At 39.0% G+C, this 17,631-nt stretch overlaps 1 protein-coding gene across 1 annotated transcript in view; it reads right to left on the reverse strand.

The window, feature by feature from the left end:
• SLC2A13 (solute carrier family 2 member 13) overlaps positions 1-17,631 on the reverse strand; it is a 373,541-nt gene that overhangs the window by 85,856 nt on the left and 270,054 nt on the right. The gene's annotated exons all lie outside the window — the stretch shown is intronic.

A 17,631-nucleotide genomic window follows, 5' to 3' on the forward strand; every position in this document is an offset into this window, starting at 1 on the left:
AGACAATTCTGGAGTATGTCCTGCGTGGCAGGCACACACAGGCACTGGAGACACTCAGATGAATAAAACAAAGTCCCCACTCCTTGGTAAATAAAAGGCAAGGACAGGAACAGATAGACAAATAAATAATGGCAGTGTAATAGAAATTAGTGTGAATGACTCTAAGTACTGAATCCTGTTCATTTGTCTGTTAAGCATTGGAGATAATGTGAGAGGAGATATTTGAGGTAGATCATAAAAGAAATTTACTAGGCAAAGAAGTAGAGAGAAGAGCATTTAAGAGGACTGCTTATTTTACAATTAAAGATCAGTCAGTACAGACTTTTTTTACCGTGTATGAGTAATTATACTACTGGGTGCCAGGTAAGAACTACAGCAAGTTATTCAGAAAAGATGTGAATTCTCAAAATCAAAACACTTCTTTGACTAATTAAGCTAAATGGAAAAACAACAGCATTGTTTAAAAACAAGATTATCATTTCAGCCTCCTTCTGTAAACTTTTCAGTTTGCAAACAGCCATCCCTAATTTTAAATGAGATTTCAGACTCCTTCAGGCATAGCTTGGAAGTACTGAAGATTTGGTTCTAGGATACTGATGAAAAAGTCTGAAATATCTTGAGAATTACCAAAATGTAACAAATACAAAGGGAGCAAATGCTGCTGGAAAAATAGTGCCGACAGACCTGCTTAATGTGGGGTTGCCACAAAACTTCAATTTGTAAAAAACACAATATTCTGTGAAATTCAATAAAGCAAAAACTCATGAAAGTAAGCTAGGCCAGTACTAAAAGCAAGGAAAAAAAAGGCCTTTCAAAGCCCACAGAAAGGTCAACATAACTTTAGGAAGGTGATACAGCACTATAAATATAAAAGTGTCCACACTTGTGATAGACTAAACAGAACAACAGGTAGCATTCGAAGTACTCTGGGCTTCTGGCCTTCATAGCTAGAAGGCTGATTACGAAAGGATGGTAATTCCTACTAGTATTTGGTTGGTTGATTCCACCCAGGTAAAGTAGAATCTAACAACCCTGATTGTTCCAATGGCTTTAAATGATAGTTATTTGGGAAAGGTCAACTCATCCAATTGTAGAGAAATGACTCTACTTTATTTCTTTAAACATAATTCCTGTAACAGGCCAAAGAAAGTAATGATAAAGGTTAACAGTTACCAAAAACCTACTACATGTGCATGTCAGACATACAAGATGTTCATTCATGACACTTTACCTCCTCCATCTGACTCTCCGTTCAAGCTTCTGACCCTGACCACAACCTACTGTTCTTCCAGCTTGCTGATAAATGATTCTCGCTCTGCCATGGTGATTCATTCAGTACAAGTATTTTCCACTTGTGTGCCAGCCACTATTCTGAGGGCTGAGGCACATTAGTAAACAAAACAGATTCCCTACCCTTGAGGAGCTGGTTTGCCTATGTGATCTCCAGTTAATTGACCCCTCTACTTGCTCCCTATTCATTAGCTTTTTACTTTTAGGTCCATCCTTCTCTAGCTTATTGACCATCCTAATTTTCCCTGCCCATTTATCTTTCCATCTCGCCTGACTAAGCAACATCCTAAATTTCCCTGCCCATATCTTTCTATCTCCGCTGACAAGGAAAAATCCTGGCCATATATGAGTGCGAACATTTGCCTTTTCTGTGCCTTCCCCAGTATACTCAAGTGCAGCTGAGGGCATCACACAACAGGGTAGATCAGTAGTTCCTCTCTAATACACTGCTGCCAGCCTCAAAAGGATCCTCAATGGCCTGACATTCTTAATAATTCCCTCTAGTCAATTCCATCCATACAAGGACTTTTTCAACCATACGACACAAGGAGTATTCTTCAAATCTCCAAAGCTCTATGCCTTTTTGTCACTTCATATCCAGCTTCACAAAGAAAACAGATGAAAATGGTAAAGATGGGAACTTTATACACTTACAGCAAACACAGAAACTATCCTACTTTCCCTCTGCTGCCATTACAGAGAAATTGTTTTTCCCCTCTATCTGGGCTTTATTTCTATTCCATCTCCTTAGCCCATTTCAGACCCTTTTGATTACTGTTCCTTTTTCTTACACGTCTACTGTCTTAAGATGGAAGATTAGCTTTTTGATTTGACAGCTTTCTTCTTTCTTAATGTAGGAAGTTATAGCTATGAATTTCATTCTGAACACTGCATCCCATATTTGGTATGTTTGGTCTTCATTTTCGTTCATTTCAAAGAATTTTCTAATGTCCCTTGTGACTTCTTTGACCCACCAGATTAAGAAGTATTATTTAATTTTCACATCTTGGTGAATTCCCCAAATTTCTTTCTGTTAGTGATTTCTAATTTCTTTTAAAATTGTTTTAATGTTTATTTTTGAGACAGACTGTAGGTAGGGAAGGGGTAGAGAGAGAGGGAGACACAAAATCTGAGGCCGGCTCCAGGCTCTGGGCTGTTAGCACAGAACCTGACATGGGGCTCAAACCCACGAACTGTGAGATCATGACCTGAGCCAAAGTTGCATGCTCAACTGACTGAGCCACTCATGCACCCCTCCAATTTCACTCCAATGCTAATGGAAAATATACTCAGATGATTTCATATTTTTAAAATTTATTGAGGCTTGTTTTCTGGCCTGGCATGTGATCTATCCTGGAGAATGTTCCTTGTGCACTTAAGGAGTGTATATTCTGTTGGTAGTGGAGTTTTCTCTAAATGTTCGATCTGGATGGTTTGTAGTCAATAAGCTAATCTTGAAGCACCTTAGCCCCCTGTTTTCTAACAGTATGCACTTCTACTTAACTCTGCCCACATACTGGAAATTGTCATAATCTAGAGGTCAGCAAACTACAGTCCTTGAGACAAATGAGACCACTACCACCACCTGTTTTTGCAAATAAAGTTTTACTAGAACACAGCCATGCCCATTTGTTTGCTTACTGTCTATGATGGCTCTCAAGCTTCAACAGCAGAGCCAAGAATCCATGTGGCCTGCAAAGCCACAAAACACCAACTCTCCTCTGACCCCAAACCTATCCCCCCCACACCCCCCACATCTCTTAGAAGATGGCCTTGCCTGGTTTGAAGTGAAAACTGAAGGGATGAGACAGGAACATTCTCAGCTTTAAATCCAGACATAACAAAGATCTCGACAGCCAGGTCTATCTTCACCTCTTTTCTTCCAGGCTCTGCAAAAGGTCATCCCTCCACCAGGGCTTTTCATCTCGATCTCTTCACCAGCATGAACACCCTGTTCCATTGGTTATTTTCTTCTCTTTCTACTTTCCAACCTCTTCTAGAATACACCACAGTTAATGTGCAGCCCTTCCCTTGTTGAGAAAAACTCGAGAAGCTGTCCTCTCTACTCTCCATACTTGTCCTCCATACTGGTTCATGTGGGTCAATCAGGGAAAAGAGGCCAAATATTAAACAGTATTCCATTTCCTTGCCACGACAGACAGTCATCTGGACTTAGAGACACTCAGGCTTCCAGAAGCAAGATAAAATTCCCTACCACTCCCTCATTCTTGACCTGCATTTTTTTCATCATATAGGCTATTTTATGGCAAAAAATTCTCCCAAATGTAACAATATTTCTATCTTTAACATGACATTTAGAAGGTGACACGAAACTTTAAATATCCTGAGGAATCTGCTAATTGACCTTTTAGAGAGCATGTATCATAACTGTGGCTCTAACAAATGGCATGAAAAGAGAATAACATCTATTTTTTAATTCACAATTTATTCTGTAAGGCTTTCTTGAACATGACCTGATGAATTTACGTCATGTTTTATACATATAAAAGCTGAGAACTTAAATATATTGGTGCTAGATCCATGCTCCTAAGAATACTCTAAACACAGATGAAAACATTTTTGTGTGAAAAGCAAACTGGCAAATTAGGCCCCACTTATCTTCTTTCACACTGTGGACTGGAGTGAGTCCTAAATTCTGGACTTCAAGTTTTCCATCTCAAGAGCATATGATCTCTAAGAAACTACCCAGCTGCAAGATTCTACATGAAAGAAAATGAAATACATATATGCTAACTCTTAATTCACACAAACTTTAACAGTTTAAAACAGATCACAATGCTGTGACATCTAACAAATATTTACTCTTGCATGCTGATTTCAAGGACAAGAATTATAAGTGTGCCCTACTTTAAGATGCTCTAGGGGCGCCTGGGTGGCTCGGTCAGTTAAGCGGCTGACTTCGGCTCAGGTCATCATCTGGCGGTCCGTGAGTTCGAGCCCCGCGTCAGGCTCTGTGCTGACTACTCAGAGCCTGGGGCCTGTTTCAGATTCTGTGTCTCCCTCTCTCTCTGCCCCTCCCCTGTTCATGCTCTGTCTGTCTCTGTCTCAAAAATAAATAAACGTTAAAAAAAAATTAAAAAAAAAGATGCTCTAGATTTACAAGAGAAATGAACTAAGAAGGTATTTGCAAAAGGACTGTGCTTTATAAAAGGAATTGCCAAATGAATTAAACAAAATGGGGATTCCTCCCTACTGATACACACTATTTTACAAATCAATATGTAGTACAGTTGATGAAGAGATGGCCCACTTCCGTGCACTGTGCACATCTCCATCATAGAACTCCAATGTTCTTTACCGACTGGTTTACAAATAGACTGTGAAGACTGTATCCCAAGGGAAAAAAGACCATGTTATTATCAACTCTTATCTGCTACACCCCATTGTAGGCTGGTTCCTCAATACATGTATATTGAATAAATCAGCATGACAACTCTATAAATCAAGGCATTACTGTAGGTTCATTAGCCTGTTCTGGCCATTTATGGAGAATAATTTGGGGAGGGGTGGGTGGAGTGAAGTGAATATCTGAGTCATGATGAGAATGAAATAAAAAGAAGGTAAACCTAATTGCTAGAGGATACCTTAAGCTGAGCTCGGCTTTTAAACTGCCAGAGGCTAAAGCTGACATTTGCAAACATTCAGGCCACAACCCAAATGAAATTGGTTAGTAAATTTGATAACTCACTTTCAGAAACACCAGCTAGAAGGGCTAATTTCCTTGAAGCCTAAAGAGCCACAGTAAGAGAGGGCCCTCTTTTATTTTATTTTTATTATTTTTTTAATATGAAATTTATTGTCAAATTGGTTTCCATACAACACCCAGTGCTTATCCCAACAGGTGCCGAGAGGGCCCTCTTTTAAATCACATCCTGCAAAATTTCTTAATAGGACATTATGATATTTGGAGACAATGTGTGGTAAATAAACGTGCCTAGAATTCATGCTATTGTTCTTGGCTGTGGATATTTTCACCTGGGGAAGTTATACGATGGCCAATGATGTTCTTCTTCTAGAAACTGCTAGGGGAACTGAATGCAGAGCATATTAGACATTCCAACAACACATGGGAAAATATATAATCTAGATAATAATTACAATTGGAACCAAACAGTTCATTACTTGATAGTTGAAGAGAAGAAAGATTTACGCTTGCAATCTCTGACGTTTTTAGAAAGGGAGAAAAATAAGTGTTCACTTATTTAGAACAAAACTTGTTCTGAAACTTTAAAATGTTTCCAATTAAAGTAAAAAAAAAAAAAGAGCAGGATAAAAGCTTAGTGTCTAAAGGAGAGAAAGGATGGCCTATTTTCATTTAATCAAGTGTTTACATGTTTCATATGGCGCCAGGGTCTCAACCAAAGGTGCCCTTTCCTCTCTCCTCAGCAAATCTTTAAAAAATTGATTTGGGTTAATTCAGAACATTTTTAGTTTCTACTCTGTGAAGTCAAGTGTGAACTCAGCCCTCTAGAGAATGGTCCATTTGTTTTTAAGTATGTGTCATTAAGCCCAATGAGATGGAGCATTAAGAACAGTGTTTGGTCTTAAAATGCCTGTCGCTGGCGTGGCCTAACTTTCAGACAATCGGCAATGGCAACTGCAGCTGTTACGGTAATCTGCTGGTACAGGCCCACTTCCACTCTCTGTGGGAAACTGTGTTCATTCGCTTGTTCCTCGTGCATGAATTTAACACCCTACTTTGTGCACTAATGCCACTATGTGCCCCATGACAACTACTCTAGACTTTCCCTACCATCCCCTTCTCACTGTTTACTGCCCTGCTGCTTTCAGCAGGTAACTTGGAACCAAATTGACCAGAGACTACCCTAACTGGGAGGTGAGGGGACAACAACCTGCCTTGCTTGTAGCCCTCTGCACGACTGGGTTTCCCCATGAACACTACAAAGAGAACTCTAGGACACCTGCCTTCTTTCTTGGCCACAGTGTGGATGTCAGGTGACCCCTCTGTCTTATTTGGACTGTGTAAGTAGGGAACTTGTGTGAATGTGAAAAAAAAAAAAGTGCTGGAGGACTTAAGTAAATGGTTGTAAATGAATTTAAAAAAGCTGGGGACCTACTGGCACTGACTTCATGAGGCAAGTCATGCCTCACCACTCCACTAAAGCTGCTCTCAGAGAGACTGCCAGTGGTCGTCTTGTTGTTAATTCTGGGTGCTTTTCTAGTATTAATTTATTGTTCTGTGGTAAAATTTACCAAAAATGTTTCCCTTTTTCCTGGCATTTCCTTATCCCTTGACACTACTCCCTTTATGTTTCCTCCTTTTCCCAGACTGGTGGTCCTTAGTCTTTTCTTTCTCCTCTTGGTCCTTTCTCCTTTGTTTCTGTTCTTGGCAATGGTCCTTCATCACTCCACACTTTTGCGGGGAAGCATCACCCTATGTGACCTTTACTATCGCTGATATGCAAAGACTCTGTGACCTGTTTCTCCAGTTTGTAGCCAGACCCATACTTCCAAATGCCCAATTTTCTGCATGCTTCATAAGTACATCAAACTGAACACACCTAGAGTTTAATCTCTGGGTTTCCTGTCAAACCTAGTGTTCTTTTGTGTCTCACAATTAAAAACCTGAGTGTGATCCAGAACACCCACATTTAAGTAGCCACAAGTCCCTCAAGTCTGTCCTCCAAGTGTGTGCAGTTCCTACACCCTCCATCCTTACCACCTCTCATCTGAACTCTTCTGACAGTCTTCTAACACGTCCTCCTGCCCCCAGCCAAGTTCCACTCCATCTTCTCTACTGTCTGAAATCTCACCTAATCAGATCTCTCCCCTATTTAAATGCTGCAATAGCTTCCCACCGTCTGTACAATGAAGATCAAACTCCTTACTGTGGCACGTTCTACCGCTTCTGATCATGGCAACCTTTTCTTGCTATTTCTCCCCACGTGCCATGGGCCAGTCCACAAGAAATGCAGGGTCAGAGTAGGACATGCTCTTATGCTTTTACCATATTATTGTCTCTGTCTAGACTGTTACTTTCCACCTTCATTTTCCTACACACAGGCATCAAGATTCACATTCGGCATCATCTCCTCTGTAAATCTTCTTGACTGTAGCAAAATCAGATCACTATGCTGTCAGAAGATAACAAAAGCCTACTACCGTTACTTCCCATCTCATTATATGTCTAAGGGTTTATAATGTGTTTTCCTTCCTCTACTGCACTGTGACCTACTCAAGGTAGAGATTTTTTTCTGGTACATCTTTTATTCCTAGTGATTTCCATGTTACCTGATACATAAGGGTTCAAGAAATACTTGCTGAATAAGTAAAGTGAAGAATGAGTGTCACTTATATTGACAGCAGATTTAGTAGTTCTCTCTGTAGTTCTATTAGAGAAGTTATACCTTATTCCCCATATCTTGAGCCACAAGGTCACAGGATTGAGCCTTGCATCAAGCTATGAATTGTTCCTTAGAATTCATGGCTTTATGATCAAATCCATACACAAATGGACTTTGGAACACAGTCATATTTCCAAATGTCTGGAACACAGTCTGATTTCTTATCTCTTCCCTTAGAAACTGAGCCTAAGAATATAATAGATTCCTGAGCTAGATGTAAAAAAATGATTCACAGCAGTAAGGCCTGCAGATTAAAAGCAGTCACAGGCTCTGGTTCTTCGATATACTATTAAATAGGGCAAATTCAGCCTATTTGTCAGAGTGGGTTTCATCCCTCGCTTCTTTCCTTCCTTTTTAACATTTACTGGTACTTCAGGCCCTACTTTCATGTGACTGTCTAATATTTTATGAATTTTTGGACTGGATTTCCCATCTTATCGCAGAAAAGTGCACAATAAACTCTCTAAAGGGGTGGTAAAAAGAAGAGAGCTCTATTTGCCAAGACTGTCACCTTCAATAGGGCTAAGTATTTTCCTATTCTACTATAGGAACCTTTGGTCAACATAGTTGAAAACACAAATCTCAACTGTAGCTTTGTGAATATAAAATGACATGTATATGCATGTTTGTAAATGTACATGTATTAGATAAATGTGTGTAGTATATGAAAAACCATACAAAGACATTTATATACAACTTTTTCAGTAAATACATTGAGAATAAAAACACAGTTTTTTTATGTTTATTTTTTTTTTTGAGAGAGAGAGAGAGCAAGTGGGGAGGGGCAGAGAGAAAGGGAGACACAGAATCTGAAGCAGGCTCCAGGCCCTAACCTCTCAGCACAGAGCCTGATGTGGGGCTTGAACCGCTAACTGCGAGATCATGACTTGAGCCGAAGTTGGACCCTCAACCAACTGAGCCACCCCGGTGCCCCCACAGTTTTATTTTGTATTTTATTTATCATCACCGCCATTTGAAAACTCTTTTTATATAAGCCTTATTTTATGTCTTTGTGATCATATTTGTATAAGCACTGATGGGTCCCTAAAAAGTTGTGTAATACACACTCCTACTGCAATATACATTTCACTAGTCACACTTACCTGATGGGAGCTGCTGATTTCTGCATTGTGCTCCTAACACTACCTGTTTTACTTATTAAGAACTTGCTGATATTTCAAGGCATATGGTGGGTAGAGGGCTCCTCGTTAACCTTGCAATTTGGATCATAGTGACAACTACAAGAGCACTAAACTGAGGGATAATTTCTTTTATTTTATTTATTTATTTTTTAATTTTTAAATTTTTTTAACGTTTATTTATTTTTGAGACAGAGAGAGACAGAGCATGAACGGGGGAGGGTCAGAGAGAGGGAGACACAGAATCTGAAACAGGCTCCAGGCTCCGAGCTGTCAGCACAGAGCCCGACGCGGGGCTCGAACTCACTGACCGCGAGATCATGACCTGAGCTGAAGTCGGCCGCTCAACCGACTGAGCTACCCAGGCGCCCCAGGGATAATTTCTTTTAATTAGCATTGTACTATTTCTATTTGTTATTAAAACATTTTTTTAGACAGAGAGCACATGATTCGGGGATAGGGAAAGAGGGAGAGAAAGAAGGAGGGAGGGAAGGGGTGGTAAAAGGAGAAAGGGAGGGAAGGGGGAGGGAAAGGAGAGAGGGAGGGGTGAGGGGGAGAGAGAGAAAGAGAGAGAGAGAGAGAGAGAAAGAGAGAGAGAAAGAGAGAGAGAAAGAGAGAAAGAGAGAGAGAGAGAGAGAGAGAGAGAGAGAGAGAGAGAGAGAGAGAGAAATCTCAAGCAAGCCCTTTGTTCAGCACAGAGCCTGATGTAGGCTAAATCCCATGACCTTGGGCTCATGACCTGAGCCCAAATCAGGAATTGGATGCTCAACAGACTGAGCCACCCAGGTGCCCAGCATTGTACTATTTTTAAATATAATAGTAAAATTCTTAATTCTGAGCATCTCAAAAATACCTTTCCAGCCATAGAAACCATGGTCATACATATTCTCTCTTCTGAAACTTTTTAGAATTAGAAAATGAAAATTTATTAAAAAAAAAATTTTAACGTTTATTTATTTTTGAGACAGAGAGACAGAGCATGAACGGGGGAGGGTCAGAGAGAGGGAGACACAGAATCTGAAGCAGGCTCCAGGCTCTGAGCTGTCAGCACAGAGCCCGACGTGGGGCTCGAACTCACAAACCACGAGATCATGACCTGAGCCGAAGTCAACCGCTCAACCGACTGAGCCACCCAGGCGCCCCAGAAAAATGAAAATTTAAAAGTAAAGGCATCCCTTTTGGAAGATATAACATTCCTTGATTTCTCTTTCTGCTATTTCATTATTGGTGTATAGAAATGCAACAGATTTCTGTACATTGATTTTATATCCTGTACTCAAACAATCTACACATTTATTTATTTTAAATGTTTATTTATTTTTGAGAGAGAGAGAGAGAGAGACAGAATTCGAGTGGTTAGGGGCAGAGATAGAGGGAGACACAGAATCTGAAGCAGGCTCCAGGCTCTGAGCTGTAAGCACAGAGCCAATATGAGATCATGACCTGAGCTTAAGTCGGACGCTTAACTGACTGAGCCACCCAAGTGCCCCACAATATACACATTTAATGCAATCCCTATCAAAATACCACCAGCATTTCACAGAGCTAGAACAATTTTAAAATTTGTATGGAACCCCAAAAAACCCTGAATAACCAAAGTAATCTTTAAAAAGAAAAGCAAAGCTGGAGGCATCACAATCCTGGACGTCAAGCTATATTACAAAGCTGTAGTCATCAAGACAGTATGCTACTAACACAAAAAATAGACATGTAGATCAACATAACAGGGGAAACACAGAAATGGACCCACAACACTATGGTCAACTAATCTTTGACAATGCAAGAAAGAATATCCAATGGAAAAAAGTCTCTTCAACAAAAGTGTTGGGAAGACTGGATAGCAATGTGCAGAAGAATGAAACTGGACCCTTTCTTACACCATACACACAAATAAGTACAAAATGGATAAAAGACCTAAACTGAGACAGGAAACCATAAAAATCCTGGAACAGAACACAGGCAGCAACCTCTTTAACACTGGCTATAGCAACTTCTTACCAGACATGTTTCTGCAGGCAAGGGAAATAAAAGTAAAAATGAACTACTGGGAGGTCATTAAGATAAAAGCTTATGCACAGTGAAGGAACAGTCAACAAAACTAAAAGGCAACCTTCAGAATGGGAAGAGATATCTGCAAATGACGTATGTGATAAAGGATTAGCATCCAAAAGCTAGAAAGAACATATCAAACTTATCACCCAAAAAACAAATAATCCAGTGAAGAAATGGGCACAAGACAGAAATAGGCATTTTTCTAAAGAAATTCAGATGGCTAACAGACACATGAAAAGATGTTCAACATCACTCATCATCAGGGAAATACAAATCAAAACTACAATGAGATATCACCTCACACCTGTCAGAATGGATAAAATTAACAACAGAAGAAACAACAGATGTTGGTGAGGATGAGGAGAAAGGGGAACCCTCTTACACTGTTGGTAGGAATGCAAACTGGTGCAGCTGCTCTGGACAACAGTATGGAGGTCCCTCAAAAAGTTAAAAACTACCCTATGACCCAGCAATTGTACAACTAGGTATTTATCCAATGAATATAAAACTACTGATTCAAAAGGTCACATGCACCCTGATGTTTATAACTGCATTATCAACAGCAGACAAATTATGGAAAGAGCCCAAATGTCTACCAACTGATGAATGGATAAAGAAGATGTGGTGTGTGTGTGTGCGTGTCTGTGTGTACATGTACATGTATGTACATATATGTACTAACACATATATGTATATACATGCACACACACACACACAATGGAATATTACTCAGCCATCACAAAGAATGAAATCTTACCATTTGCAACAACATGGAGCTAGAGTGTATTATGTTAAGTGCAATGAGTCAGAGGATTCTGACCATAGGATTTCACTCAAATGAGGAACTTAATACAACAGATGAACATAGGGGAAAGAAAAAAAAAGGAGGAGGTAAACTATAAAAAACGCTCTTAACTATAGAGAACTAAGGATTGCTGGAGGGGAGTGGGTGGGGGGATGGGCTAAATGGGTGATGGGTATTAAGGGGGGTACTTGACATGAAGAGCACTGGGTGTTATATGTAAGTGATGAGTCATTAATTCTACTCCTGAAACAAATATTATACTATATGTTAACTAACTAGAATTTAAATAAAAACTTGAAACATAAAAAAAAGACAATTTGTAACATACAAAAACTATTGAATTGTACAATTTAAATGAGTTAATTGTATGGTATGTAAATTACATCTCAATAAAGTTGGTTTAAAAAAAACTTAAAAGGGGCGTCTGGGTGCTCAGTTGGTTGAGTGCCTGACTTCAGCTCAGGTCATGATCTTGTGGTCTGTGGGTTCAAGCCCCATGTTGGGCTCTGTGCTGACAGTTAGCGCCTGGAGCCTCCTTTGGATTCTGTGTCTCCTTCTCTCTCTGCCCCCACCCCTCCACTCTCGGTCTCTCTCTCAAAAATAAACATTAAGAAAAATTTTAAAAAACTTAAAAAATAGAAGAAATAACATTCTTTTGTTTAACATATAAAATATACATTAAGTACTCAAAAAAGCAAGGTATCTGTTACTGAGAGATTTTATATTCAGTATCCATGAAGACCAAACACTTGTATAAACACATTTGGATTCTGTCATGTACCCAGTTTTCGGTGGTGTTTCAAGTGCACTACGGTTCCCCCTTGTCTGTGGTTTCACATGCTGCGGTTTCAATTACCTGCCATCAATCATGGCCTGGAAACAGATGATCCTCCTTCTGATGTATGGTCAGAAGCTCAACAGTAGCCTAATGCTGTATCACAATGCCAATGGCATTCACCTCATGCTGTCTCATCACACAGGCATTTCATGTTATATCATCACAAGAAGGGGAAGTATGGTGCAATAAGGTATTTTGAGAGAAACACCACATTCATGTAACTTTTATTACAATGTACTGTTATAACTGTTCTGTTTTATTATCAGTAATTGTTCATCTCTTACTGTGCTGTCTATATAAGAAAATAGACATAGTACACATAGAATACAGTACTATCTGCAGTTTCAGCCACCCTCTGTGGGTCTTGGAACACATCCACAGTGGAAAGGGGGAGACTAATGAACCGAGATAGGCATGGGAGGTATAAACTCAGTTCTGGGTGTGAGTCTGATGGATTTTGGAAATTACATTCTTTCTTCATTTGACAGGTTAAAATGAAGGAAAACTTTACTTATTTTCTTATGTAGTTAATTTTTCCTTGAAATATTATGGGGAGACTTCATCAAAATAAGCTTTAGAAATACCTCTCAGAACAATGGAATTTAAAGGCTACGCTAATTGTTCTTTTTTCTTTTCTTTTAAATAAAATATGGTTAGCATACAATATTCTATTATCCTGAGATAGATTCCACTTCACTTGATGAATATGATCCTTTTAAATGTTATTTTAAAATCTGATTTGCTAATATTTTGTTAAGGATTTTTACATCTATGTTTATGGGTAACACTGGCCCGTAGTTTGTTTTGTTTTGTAGTGTGTCTGCTTTGGTATCACCATAATAATGGTTTCAAAAAATGAGTTTGGAAGTGTTCCTTCCTCTTCAATTTTTTTGGAATGACTTGAGGACGACAGGTATTCACTATTAAAAAAAATTTTTTAACACTTATTTTTTATTGAGAGACAGAGCATGAGCATGGGAGGGGCAGAGAGAGGAGGAGACACAGAATCTGAAGCAGCCTCCAGGCTGTCAGCACAGAACCCTACGTGGGGCTCAAATTCACAAACCGTGAGATCATGACCTGAGCTGAAGTCGGATGTTTAACCAACTAAGCCACCCAGGTGCTCCAGGTATTAACTCTTTAAATGTTCAGTAGAAATCACCTGTGAAGCCACTGGACGTGACTTTAGTTTGTTGGGAGGCTTTAAAATACTGAATCAATTTTACTACTAGTAATTGGTGTGTTCATGTTTTCTATGTTTTCATGATTCAATCTTGCAAGATTGTATATTTTTACAAATTTACCCATTTCTTTGAGGTTGTCTAATTTGTTGGTATATAATTGTTTATAAATTATTAGGATTCTTTGCATTTCTGTGGCATTAGTTGCAATTTCTCCTCTTTGATTTCTGATTTTATTTATTTAAACCTTCTCTTTTTTTCTTGAGGAGTATGGATAAAGGTTTATTGATTTTGTTTATCTTTTCAAAGAATCAGTGCTTAGTTTTGTTGATCTTTTGTTTGTTGTTTTTTAAAGTTTCTATTTTATTTATTTCTACTCTGATCTTTATTTCCTTCCTTCTACTAACTTTGGGCTTTGTTATTTCCAGTTCATTTAGGTGTAAAGTTAGATTGTTTATTGGGAATTTTTCTACTACCCTATAATCCAGTAATTGCACTGCTGGGTATTTACCAAAAAAATACAAAAACAATAACTCAAAGGGATACACACCCCCCCTTATGTTTACTATAGCATTGTTTACAATCACCAAATTATGGAAGCAGCTCAAGTGTCCCTTGATTGATGAATGAAGAAAGAAGAGGTGGTATGTATGTGTGTACACACGTACACACACACACACACACACACACACAGTGGAATATTACTCAGCCATAAAAAGAATGAAATCTGGTCATTTGCAACAACACAGATGGAGCTAGATAGTATAATGCTAAGTGAAATAAGTCAGAAAAGACAAATACCATATGATTTCACTCATATGTGGAATTTAAGAAACGAACAGGGGAAAAGAAAGACAGGAAGAGAGAGAGACAAAACTAGAGAACTCTTGGTTATCACAGGGGAGGTAGGTGGGATAGGTGATGGGGATTAAAGAGTACACTTATGATGATGAGCACTGAGTAATGTATAGAATTTTTGAATCACTATATTGTACACCTGAAATTAATAAAGGACTATATGTTAATACTAGAATTAAAAAAATAGTAAAAAAAAAAAAAAGGTTGTGCATTCTGCAGGTTTTAGATGAAATGTTCTGTATATATCTATTAAGTCCATTTGGTCTATGTGTTGTTTAAACCCAATGTTTCCTTACTGAGTTTGTCTGCATTATCTATCCATTGATGTAAGTGGGGTATTACAGTCCCCTACTATTACTGTATTATTATCAATTTCTCCCTTTGTGTCTATTTGTTTTATATATTTAGGTGTTCCTATGTTTGCTTGCTGCATAAATATTGACAAATGTTAAATCTTCTCAGAATAATCCTTTTATTATGTACTGTCCTTCTTTGTCTTTTGTTACAAAGTCTGTTTTGTCTAATATGAATATTGCTACTTCAGCTTTCTTTTCATTTCCATTTGCATGGAATATCTTTTTCCATCCGTTCATTTTCAGTCTATGTCTTTGGATCTGAAGTGAGTCTCTTGTAGGCAGCATTTAAATATATGTTGTTTGGGGGGGTTGTTTGTTTTTAAATCCATTCAGCCACCCTATGTCTTTTGATTGGAGGATTTAGTCCATTTACATTTAAAGTAATTCCTGATATTGCGATTTTGTTACTTGTTTTCTTGTTGTTTTTGTAGTTCTTCTCTTTTCCTTTCTTCTCATCTTGCACTCTGCCCCCCCCCCCTTTTATTGTTATGTTTGGACTGTCTTCTCTTTATTTTTTGTGTATCTAATGCAGGTTTTGGTTTGCTGTTACCATGAGATTCATATACACTAACATATATATTCAAGTCTATTTTAGGCTGATAGTTGTGCAGGTTCTAAAAGCACTTCACTGCAGGGCACGTGGCTGGCTCGGTTCGTAGTGCATCCAACTCTTGATCTCAGGGTCATGAGTTGAGTTCAAGCCATGGAGCCTACTTAAAAAAATAAATAAATAAAAGCACTACACTTTTACTCTCCCCTACCACATTTTATATTTTTGATGTCATATTTTACATCTTTTATTTTGTGTATCCATCATTTATTTATTGCAGTTACAGCTGATATTTCTATTTTTGTCTTTTAACCTTAACTCTAGCTTAAGAGGCTAATCCACTGCTTTTACTATATATCTGCCTTCACCAGTGAGATTTATTTCTTGAATATATTTTCTTATTTCTAGTTATGGCCTTTTCTCTTGCACTTAAAGAAGGCTCTTTAACATTTCTCCTAAGGCTGGTTTAGTGGTCATAAGCTCCTCTAGATTTTGCTTGTCTGGAAAGCTCTTTTATCTCTCCTTCAATTCTGAATGATAACCTTACTGGCAGAATATTCTTGTTTATAAGTTTTTCCTTTCATCACTTTAAATATATCCTGCTACTTCCTCTGGCTTATAAAGTTCCTGCTGAAAACCCAGTTGATAACTTACGGGGTTTTCCTTCATATGTGACTATTTGTTTTTCTTTTGCTGCCATTAAGATTCTCCATTTTTAACTTTTGCCATTAAAAAAATTTTTTTTTAATGTTTTATTTATTTTTGAGACAGAGAGAGACAGAGCATGAACAGGGGAGGGGCAGAGAGAGAGGGAGACACAGAATCTGAAGCAGGCTCCAGGCTCTGAGCTGTCAGCACAGAGCCCGACATGGGGCTTGAACTCACGGACCGTGAGATCATAACCTGAGCCGAAGTCAGCCACTTAACCGACTGAGCCACCCAAGCGCCCCAACTTTTGCCATTTTAAATGTTATTTATTTATTTTGAGAGAGAGATAAGGTGAGGAAGGGCAGAGGGGGAGGAAGAGAGACAGAATCCCAAGCAGGCTCCATTGCTTGCAGTAGAGAAGCCCAAGGTGGGGCCCGAACTCACCAGCAGTGAGATCATGACCTGAGCCAAAATCAAGTCAGATGCTTAACCAATTGAGCCCCCCAGGCACCCCTAACTTTTGCCATTTTAATTGTATGTCTTGGTGGATCTCTTTGAGTTCAACTTGTTTGGGAACCTCTGGGCTTCCTGAACGTGGATTTCTATTTCCTTTTCAGGTTAGGGAAGTTCTCAGCCACTATTTCTTCACATGAGTTTTCTTCCCCTTTCTCTCTCTTCTCCTCTGGGACACCTATAATATGAATGTTAGTATGCCAGATGTTGCCCCAAAGGTCCATTAACCTATCTTACTTTTAAAAATTCTTTTTTCTTTGTCCTGTTTTGAATGGGTGATTTCCACTACTCTGTTTTCCAGATTGTTGATCCATTCTTCTCTAACATTTCATCTGCTGGTGATTCATTCATAGTGATTCAGAAGTTCCCATTCGGCTTTTCCATTCTTTTCCTAAGCTTGGTGAGCATCTTTGTGACCATTACTTTGAACTCTTTATCAGGTAAGTTACTTATTTCTATTTCATTAGGGTCCCCCCGCCATCCCACCCTCACCCCTATAGGGGGTTTTACCTTGTTCTTTTGTTTGGAACACATTACTATCTCCTCATTTTGTTTGACTTTCTGTGTTTTTATGAGGCAGAACAGTTACCTCTCCCAGTATTGAAAAAGGACTGGTATAGAAATGATACCTGCATAGACTGTGTGTAGTTTGGAAGCTTTGGCAAGCTGCTGGAGCTCAAGTGGGCAAGGGCTAAGGATCTTGGGGCATACCTTTCTGGGATTGCCTTGATGGGAGACAAGGGGAATGAGAATGGGGTAGGGTATCCTGGTATGAACTTTGAAAGGGCTGCCTTGGTGAGACAGTGGGGGCTGGAGTACGTGGGTCCTGAAGTGTGCCATATTGGGGCCACCTTGGTGGGATGGCTGGATCAAGTATAGGCCAGGGGGCCTGCCAAAGTATACTATCTGGCACTGCCTTGGCAGGATGACTGGAGCTGGTGTGGGCTAGGGGTCTGGGATGCCATTTTAAATGTTATTTATTTACTTTGAGAGAGAGAGAGGGTGAGGAGGGGCA

This window comes from Panthera leo, chromosome B4, assembly GCF_018350215.1.
Source record: "Panthera leo isolate Ple1 chromosome B4, P.leo_Ple1_pat1.1, whole genome shotgun sequence".
NCBI lineage: Eukaryota > Metazoa > Chordata > Mammalia > Carnivora > Felidae > Panthera > Panthera leo.